This window comes from Primulina tabacum, chromosome 16 (genome assembly GCF_025594145.1).
Source record: "Primulina tabacum isolate GXHZ01 chromosome 16, ASM2559414v2, whole genome shotgun sequence".
Taxonomy (NCBI): Eukaryota; Viridiplantae; Streptophyta; class Magnoliopsida; order Lamiales; family Gesneriaceae; genus Primulina; species Primulina tabacum.
The window spans coordinates 22,067,886-22,078,353 of NC_134565.1; the positions used below are offsets into that span (position 1 = coordinate 22,067,886).

The 10,468-nt window shown below is 35.4% G+C and overlaps 2 long non-coding RNA genes across 2 annotated transcripts; both read left to right on the plus strand.

The window, feature by feature from the left end:
• The first annotated feature begins 2,366 nt into the window (after nt 1-2,366).
• On the plus strand, nt 2,367-3,333 carry LOC142528656 (uncharacterized). Its single transcript, XR_012815704.1, has 3 exons — nt 2,367-2,425; nt 2,517-3,178; nt 3,249-3,333. It is a non-coding gene; the product is annotated as an uncharacterized LOC142528656 (long non-coding RNA).
• Nucleotides 3,334-6,390: 3,057 nt separating this feature from the next.
• LOC142530222 (uncharacterized) lies at nt 6,391-7,605 on the plus strand. Its single transcript, XR_012816068.1, has 3 exons — nt 6,391-6,509; nt 6,618-6,704; nt 7,310-7,605. It is a non-coding gene; the product is annotated as an uncharacterized LOC142530222 (long non-coding RNA).
• Nucleotides 7,606-10,468: the final 2,863 nt, after the last annotated feature.

A 10,468-nucleotide genomic window follows, 5' to 3' on the forward strand; every position in this document is an offset into this window, starting at 1 on the left:
AACAATTGCTTCCAGTGGCCATACATGGTGTCCTGCCTAAACATGTTAGAGATACTGTCACTCGGTTGTGTGGGTTCTTCAATGTGTTATACAATAAAGTGATAGATGTCTCAAAGTTGGATGAGATGCAAAGAGATATTGTGATGATATCGTGTTTACTGGAGAAATATTCCCCCCCCCTCCCCCCCATATTTTTTTGATATAATGATTCATTTGACTGTTCATCTTGTACGCGAGATAAAATTGTGTGGACCGGTTTGGTTTAGGCATATGTATTCATTTGAAAGATTCATGAAGATATTGAAAGGCTATGTGCAAAATCGCAATCGGCCTGAAGGGTGTATAGCCGAACGTTATATTGCTAAAGAGGCTGTGGAATTTTGCTGGAAAACATGTCTAGTGTAGATACAATTGGTATCCCATCAATGCATTGAAGAGTACAACTCACTAAGCCTTTGTCTGGTTTAGTAATGCACTATACTAGTGATGATGAGTTGAATCAAGAACATCGTTATCTATTGGAAAATGATGTTGACGTTGAGCCTTATATCGAGTAATTTCTTTGACTTAGAAATACTTTCTTGCTATTTTTTTTATATTCAATTGGTTAACTTATCCTTAATCATTTCATCAGGGAATACATGACATTTTTGGATGCAAAATTTCCCCATAAGGCTAAGTCCAAAAGGTGGTTACAAGATGAGCATAACCGAACCTTTATTAACTGGTTACGTGATAGTGTAAGCTGTTTAAATATCAGTATTATGGAGTTTTTTAAAACTTAGGGATAAATTTTAGCACTTCGTGAAATGTAGGTTGCAAGTGCAGTTGGCAATTCCACTCGTGACATTTCAAAAAGATTGAAATGGGTAGCCCGCGGACCTAGCAAACAAGTGTTAAAGTACTCTAGTTATTTGATTGATGGGGTCACTTATCATACAAAAGTGCGAGATGATATACGAGTTGTGAAAAATTCCGGAGTAAGATTAGTCGCAACGACAATTCAAGTTGCCAGTGCAAAGGATAAAAATCCAGTTGTGTCAGGCATGATTTTTTATGGAGTTATTCAAGAAATATGGGAACTTGATTACCAAATGTTTCAAATTCTAATGTTTAAATGTAATTGGGTTGAGAATATTAACTGTATTAAAGTTGATGATCTTGGTTTCACGTTGGTAAACCTAAAGAGAATTGGATTCAAGTCTGACTCTTTTTTCTTGGGCAGTCAAGCAAAGCAGGTGTTTTACATTGAAGAACCTCAAGATCCTGCATGGCATGTTGTACTTGCACGTCCCACCAGAGATTATATTCACTACATGAATGGTGATGAATTGGAAAATGCTGTAACCCACTATCAATGTTTTATACGAGGGTTTATATCAATGAATGTTGATGGAATAGCCGCCATGCATTCGTGAAGATTGTGATGGGTATTTGGTTGACAATAATTAAGTGCAATCCTAAATGACTTGAACCAGCATAATAGGTTACATTCCCTTACTGTTCTGCATATTACATTTTCATATAGAAAGAAAAATAAAGAACAGAGTACTAATTTTTTTATGACATGCGTTGCATAGTGCATTTTTCTGATTTCCTAAAAAATTGTAATTGCTTGCAGGATGTCAAAGAATGAGAAGCCTAAACAGAATACTGCATATTCTGCCAACGACAATAGCTGTGGGGGCAAAACAGTTTTGGAATCTACAGATATGGAAACAACAAGATCATCTAGAGTTCGTACACGTTTGGATAGGCTTGTTAGGCTTCATGGAATCAGAAAGGAGGTAAGGTTAAATAAATTGGGACAACTAGTAGGAGAATTTGCAGGTGAGATGCAAAGTTATATTGGAGTTCTTGTTCGAGAAATGGTAAAGACAAGTTATCAGACTTGGAAAATGGTTCCAAATGATGTCAAAGATTTAATATGGGAATCAGTTAACGTAAGTTATAATGTTTTGACTATTTTAATTAGTTTTCATATGGTTATGATATGTTTAATGTTACGGGTTAATATGAATTCTACAGCAGACGTACAATGTTGATCAAAGCTGGAAGAAGGGATGTCTGAACTCTGCAAATAACAAGTGGCGACAATTCAAAGCTTTTCTCACTCAAAAGTTCATTCTTAGCAAGAGGGATAACACTGATGATTTGAAAGAACCACCTACTGGGTTTGGTATTACACGAGATGATTGGAGTTTATTTTTAATCAGTCGCTTGTCTGATGACTTCATGGTAAGATTCTTAATTTTTTATTTTCAAATAAGTAGACCATAAAAAATTATTTTTATTGAAATCTGATATATGTGGGCAATTTTCAATTAACTAGAAACTACATGATGAACAAAAGAAGAGAAGAAAGAAAAACATATACCCCCATCGTATGTCTCGCAAAGGATATGCACGTTTCGCCGATGAAATAGTAAGTATGAGAAAGTGAGTAATTTGGAAAGTTTACTAAATCTATGCTATGTGATTTTTAAATTTGTTGATATCATACATATTGTTTGTAGGCAGATGAGTTATGTGATGATGATGATATAAATCAAGCAATTATGTGGAAGAAAGGACGGGTCAATATGAAGGCGATGAGTTGAAATCGGCAATAGAAAAGATTGTAAGCAAACAATACATGAAAATGAATAATTTTTATTCATTATAACTGTTTTTAGTAATTATCTTGTTCTTCTGTGCATGATAGGATGTTTATGTGCAACAAAATATCGAGGGTACGTTGCAATTTGAAGAGGGAAAAAATGATATCCTTACGAAAGCACTGGATTCACATGAACATTCTGGTTGTGTGAGAGGTGTTGGAGGTCATATCACTCCAAGCATCTACTTTAATATTGGTAGAGTATGGAAGAGTCCTCTTGGTGATGACCATATAACCCTTAATCAAACAAAGGAGTTGATGGAAGCGAAGATATTAATCTTAGAACAAGATTCACGCATCGCAGAACAAAATGCACGCATATCAAATCAAGATGCACGCATACATAGACTTGAAGAAATGTTCAATAAGGGTGCAAGCAACTTTGACATTGAAGAAAAAGGTAGTTGCTCAGTAAAGTTTCATCCCATGAGTGACGATAAAATCAAAAAGAGTGTCTCGAACTATGCAACTTCGCATGATGATGACGTGAGAGCTTTGAGCAATACTGATTTTTTGCAGGTAGTTGATTATTGCAACTGTCTATAACTATGATTTGTATCAATTTATAACATGATTATCTGTCTTCTAGGGTAAGCCGGTTGCATTGGCATTGGAATCTAGGACCAATATTGTTGCCTACGGTACAATTGTCCATGTCAATGCGGATAATAAATTATTTCATGGTGTTCCATCACCCATGAGTTGCATGCACGTATCGATTGATAATGCTGTGGACAAATTATGTGGGGACCCGAACGCTAACTCATTTTCTTAACTCATCGTTGGGATTAAATGGATCAATTAAATAAACTAGGTCGAATTTTTTTTTTTAACTGTTGAACACTTAATACCCAAATGTTCAAAATAAGACAACAAGTTATGTTCCATCTTATTCAATTTACAAGATCAAGTTCAATATCTACAACATGATCAAAGGTACAAAACTTGTTCAAATTAAAGTCATAACAAACTAGTGTTTAATAAACACATAACAAGTGTGGAACAACCAGTTTCTACATTTAAGCCCGGATCACCACTCTAATCTTGATCTTTCATGCTCTTCTCGACCCTGATCATGTCCCACCTGTTGTCATGCACACATACAAACACAACAACAGCCGGATAACTCCGGTGAGAAACATATTTCCCAGTATAAACAATGCATACATGCATTTCATACAAGCATATACAAAAGCATGAAACATTTGTCAAACAATATGTATCGTAGTCTACAAAAACTTAAATCAATACAAAGTTTTAAATCAAACTCTTTAACTCTTAATCTATGACTCGACTCTTATCTAGGGATCTTGGTTTGAATAAGAACGTAACAAGTCTCCCATCTACCCTCCCATTCGAGATGGTGGTACGTCCTTATTCTCGGACTTCGGCACACTATATCGAGTATCTACAATAGGAGTCGATCTGCTCCTAAGCGCATCGATATAAACCAAACGTCCAGTGACTTGGCACCTCTGCCAAAGACTCATAATACATGCTTTGCTATAACTCAATAGACTAAGTATATTAATCTCAAGAATTGCAAACACATCAAAGCAATAACAATTTAGTATGTGGTTTTGGGAAACTCGAGTCATATATTACTCGAGTTGTCTCTCCCAGTTTAACATTGATTTATACATTTTTTTTCGTAGTTCCTGGTTGATGCAACAATTCTCAATCTTGCTTTTTTATTCTTCGAAGTCTTCAATACCAAATCTGGAATTACATTTCGAGAAATACAATATCAACATACACCTCAAAGCAAGACATGGCATGATCAATCTCAATCTAATTACGTTTCGACGGCATAACAGCTCAATCTCGATATACCCGTCAACTCAACATCAATAGATACAAACCACAACTCATAATAAATAACAATTGCAACCCCATTCAACCATAGGCTGGAAAAATGATAACAATTTCATACATTGTCTGTTCTTCGATCTGGTTTCGATTATACGCTTGCCATAATCTCAAGAACATATAATATCAATCAAATTATGATTTCTCCAATACCAAATTTTCGAACCATGCAGGAAAGTAATAAAACTTAAATCTTTTTTAAGATCTTGACGAGAGAAGCACGAAACTAAATTCGGATTGAAAATCAGATGGCAGGATCTTGCACAACCAAAATTATAGAATTCAAGAAAGCTTGAGGGTTCCATGGAGGGTCTTGTTTCTTGTTCTGAAATTCTGAAGTGGAAGTGAAGAATATACACGTCCAAGTACATGGCAAGACATGTGGCAAGTTTTCATACATCACTACTCGCGCATATACGCGCCTGGTCCTCGCGCATATGCGCGAGACTTTCTGTCTCAGTGCTTGGAAGTTCACCTGCTCGCGCATAAGCGCGCCTTGTCTTGCGCATATGCGCGAGACTCTCTGTTTCGGCATTTTGAAACTCACCAGCTCGCGCATATGCGCGAGACTTACTGTCTTGGCATTTTCTGCTCGCGCATATGCGCGCCTCATCTCCGCGCATGTGCGCGAGGTCTGCTGGACTCCACTCACACAATATCCCATGCTTTCCCAAGTATTTCTCGGAGTGGTCATTCTATAATCACATCAATTCATCAATTAATAATTTCGGATTAAAATGCTATAATCTCGGGCATTACAAATTAGCACATTTGCCATTTCCAATTCCAAATGAATGTGATACTGTTGGTGATGCTACAGGAACACATGTAGCTTGGCCAGCACACTTGGTAGTAATGCAAGATGAGGTAAATGTCAATTTATATTTAAATTTAAAGTATCATAAAGAATTCAATATTGCAGCTAACATGTGTACATTTGCAATGTTTAGAAGCTTCAAAGAAAGAAAAATGTCAACCACAGAAATAACATTGGTTTGTCTTCAAGTGTGCCAAGATCTTTACATCTATTGTATTGTTATTGTAAACGTGCACTAACCGATGAACAAAATCTATCCCTAGTTTTTTATCATGATTTATTTGACGAGGATTACAAACTAATTCTGCACCTTGAAGACGTCATTCCTTTCTATAGTTTGGATCCAATATCTACCAATTGTATAGTTGTGTAGATGTGGTAAGTCTAATTCTTTTGTTTGTTAACCACTTAATCTGTATAAACTTAGTTAATTTAGAATATTTACATTATTCTGTTGGAAATATTAGGAATCTGTGTAAAAAGATGAAAGAAGATAAAAATACCGACAAATTTAGATTTGTGAATCCACACACGATCCCATATATGCCATATGTGACCAAACTTGACAAAAATGGTAAAATCGAACACTTGAATGAAAGAGCAACAAATCAACTAGTTTTAGTACCACATAATGTTGGGTGAGTCAAAATCACAATATCAAATTTAATTTATTTTCTCGACATTTTATTGAATTGTATGCACTAATTATTTGTTCTGTGCGTAGTTACCATTGGATTCTCACTGTCATCGATCCTTACAAGGACATGGTTTATTTGTTGGATTCACTTAGTCATCGAAACCGTTACGATGACTGGAAATATGTGGTGGATATGTAAGTTAATATTTTTTATGTCAAATTTAATTTAGTGAATAAAACACCCATATGTTGACTGTCACTGATGTATGCAGGAATGTAGGATTGTTTAATTTAAACAAGGAAAGGAAAGAGAAAAAACAAGCTATATGGGAAGTAGTGAAGGTATGCATGTGTACTTGTCATTAATTAACGTTTATTTCAATTTGTGTATCAATCACTAACAAATTTTTTTAACATAAAGTCCACGACAAACATATTCGAAACAATGTGGTTTTTATGTAATGAGATTTATGAGAGAAATGATTGAAAAAAATGCTACCAGTGAGAAGAACTCAATATCTTCAATTGTAATATTCGACATATTCTCAAAATTCACAAATAATTGTGTATTTCTCATTTTTCAATGTCTTTATTGATTGTTTTTTTACTAATATTATCACTGTGTTTGTTCACAGTTCATGAAAACAGAGTACTCTAAGGAAGAAATTGATGAAGTGCGATCCGAATGGGCTGAATTCATACAAGATTATATTTACGAATAAGTATGCAAAATATTGATGAAGTGCTTTGTGTTGCGAATAGGTATGCAAAGTCTTGAACTGTATATTTGGTAACAATTCCAGGTAGGTTGACGAAACAGAGCTTGACGAAACAGTGCTTGTCAATATTAGTTTCACATTAGTTCTAGCTTCTTAGAACATAAATGTTATAGGTTTGTGAATTGATGTTATGACTTTGTTTCGAGTACATAAATGTTGTTTGTGTTGTTTGGAAATTTTTGGAATGTCCTATTTATGGGGAGTTCATGCCGAAATTTTTATTTTCTTTAGTATATACTAGTGTGGACTTTATTTTGCGTATATAAATGTTGTTTGTGTACTCTTAATAATGTTAATATTGTTTGGATACTATCAAAGCTAGGCTGCAAAATTGATATCATTAACTAATTCGATATGTTGTATACAATGTCAAAATTCACTTAGCTTTCAAATTCCATTGTGTGGGATATTTTTATTATGGGAAAACAATGTACTAACGTCTCTATGCATCATTTGTGTTAGCTGTGTTTCCAGTGCATGTCTTTGCTTGAAATCTCATATCATACATGGGGTTTTAATGGGCTTTCTATGTGTGGATTATATGCCAGGGATGAAATGGCATGGGAAGGTTTTGATGCAGAAATGTTGATGAGGTTTGAGGAGATCGATGCCGATGATGACAAAAGATTGAAGTATATCCGTAATTTCTGTTTGGAAAATTTTGATATTGTGGGACTCTACTGCCACATTGCCACGTTTATGACGAACATGTATCAAGGTCAATTGCAGTACTAAATTCAAATTTGTAAAATTTTTGTTTATCGTTGGCATATTTTGGATGATGGATTTTGAACATAACATAGCCACGGATTTAACGTGGTAAATATTTTATTTTGGATTGTTATTTTTGGTTTAATTATTATTATATATATTGTAAATAAAAAAATTTTAATACAATAATTTTTACCTAATGAAAAAAATTATTAAAGATAACAGTTTTGAATTCTAGTGAAGAAAATTTAAAGACAACGGTTTTAAATCGTTGTAGATTCAACAAAACACTACGGTTTTTAGGCGTTGCAAAACTGTTGTCGTTGTTATAAAAAACAACGGTCCCAAAAGTGGCGAAACTGTGGTCATTGATATATTATGACTACGGGTTAAAACAGTTGCACAAATATTTGCAATCGTGCTAAAAGACAAGGGTCTTTAAACGTCGCGAAACTGTTGTCGTTGTTATTAAATAACAAGGGTTTAAAACTGTTGCGAAACTGTTGTGGTTGATGTTAAAATACAACGGTTTAAAACCGTTGCAAAACCGCTGTTGTCGGTTGTAAAAGACAACGGTTTAAAACCGTTTTCGTTGAAGGCACTTTCAACAACACCCTCAGTTACAACAGTTTTAAATGGCCTACGACAACGGGGACACCTTTCTCATCAGTTTTGCGTTTTTGTAGTAGTGTTGGCGTTCTCGCCGAGGCAGGTTCATTCACTGCCCCCACTCTTTAAAAATCTCAAATCATGACTACGATAATGAAGGGCACAAGATTGAACTGGTCAACCATAATTTTCATTATCCTGAAGAACATGGTTCGATCATCCAAGCAGTCGAATGGTTTCGCTCTGCACCTCAACTATTTGCTGAAATGCTTTGGTCTCATCGATGACTCAGCTGCAAAGTCATCCAAGTTCAAGGTGTTCAACGCCAAGAATGTTCAGCCACCGAGAACCAAGCTTGATATCTCCCTTGAAAATTTGTTAAGATCAAACAAGAGATTGGGATGATGGCAGCTCCCAAATCTGTGAAGAAAGCTAAAACCAAGGACGTGGTTAAAAAACTGACAATCAAGGGGAAACTGATTGTCAGTAAAAGTGATTCGGAGAAAACACCATCTCCGAAGATTTTGAAGAAGCCACGGTCTCAGAAGACCAAACCAACTACTTCTTGAGTCATTTCAGTTGATAGACTGATGCCTACTGGAGCTGAGGCACCCATAACTGCTATACGAATTCAGTCAGTTCCAGTTGCACCATCAGCTGAAGAAACCCAACTGGAAAAGCAAGCTGATCATCCAATAAAGCTTGTCACCGAATCTAAGGAAAATTTAAAGATTGTTGGATTCCGCACCCCTCATATCTCTGTCACCAGACCAAATGTTCTACCAAGTGCTCGACCGAAAGGTGTGGTGATTAGATAAAAGGTAGATTCAACCACTACAGGGCTGACCATCTCTCACGCCCTAAGTGACCCAAAAGGCAAAGGCAAGATGATTGAAGAGCCCAGGCCAACCAACCCAGTTCAGACTCACATCGATCTCATTTGGAGTAAGATAAATTAGTTTGCTGAGTCTAATTTGGAAGACTCAGATGAATGGGTCAAGTTTCGAACTGTAGTGTATGCAAGACGACGGAAGAAGAAATCAGTTTTAGGGAAATTCATGCCCTAGAAACAAAAATTTTGAAGACAGTCCACGCCGTCACTATTGCTCAAGCAATGGAGAGGAGGACTTATTTATTTGATCTGATGCGCTTGAAGAAGCTGACTGAAGTAACAGCTCAGTCGAAACTAATCTACAATCCAATCAGTCCGACTGCTTATGATGACAGAGCCGTCTTACAGCAGCTGGACTCAGATCTAATATCTTTGCAAATGAGGATCAAAGTATGGGAAATGGATCAAAAATTATACATACCAGTTGATTCCGAAAGTCCAACATCGGCAGAGCAAGCTCAGGCAACTGAAGTTCATTCAGAACCATCCAAAGAGCCAGTTGCTAAACAAGTTTCTAAGAAAGCAACTGAATTTGCTCCTGAGCTTATTCAACCATCATCACTCTCTGCAACCTCATCATCTCCACCAGCTGGACAACCTCTATACACTGATGCTGAGTTGTAATTGGCTAACGTTGACGAAGTCATCCAATCAGTTGCAATTGACATCCAGCTGAACTTCGAGCCAGCTGAAAAAGATGTATGCCAAAGCTTAACAGAAGAACTAGCCCTGTAGGCTATGTTGAAAGAAATTGAAGATGTGGTTCAATCAATTGCTATTACTGAACAACAACAACAAACTGATGTGGCCCAGTTGCACTCTGAACAAATAGCTGATTTGAAAGTGTAGAACCCGAAAAAAATCAGACTACGTATAAGCCATGCATAATTACTATTATTTAAATTAAAATGATTTTCATACATGCATGAGTGTTTAAGGCATTTTAAAAGTTGTTAAGTCATGATCATTTATTTTAAATCGTAGAAGTTTAGTTTTATCTTTTCAATTAAATACGCGAGGCCAGACTGGAGTTGGAGAATTGAGATAAAATTTAATAATAAGAAAATATTCCTAAATTAAATTTAAGCATAGGAATAATTTATTTTAATGTAAAAGAATGTTTAAGGATTTATTTAATTAATTGGAGCTAAGTAGTAATTAAGCTCTTTTATGTCCAATAGTTAATTAAAAGCCTAAATTAAAATGTGTAACCAATGGGGATAAATTAATCTAGACCTATTTTATTTAAGAAATTGTAACTTAACATGATAGTAATTTATTTTAAGACTTAGCCATGCATGCAAGAAAATTGCTATCCTAACTTAATTTATTAATTCACTAAAATACATAAAAAGTGTTTAAAAACTTTAAAGAGTTAAAATTCAATAATTAAGTAATATTTTACCTCCTATTTATTTAGAAAATTTTGGCCACTCCTTATAGGAATTAATCATGCTTGGCAACTCTCCATTCTTGATCCCTTCCTTATCCTTTC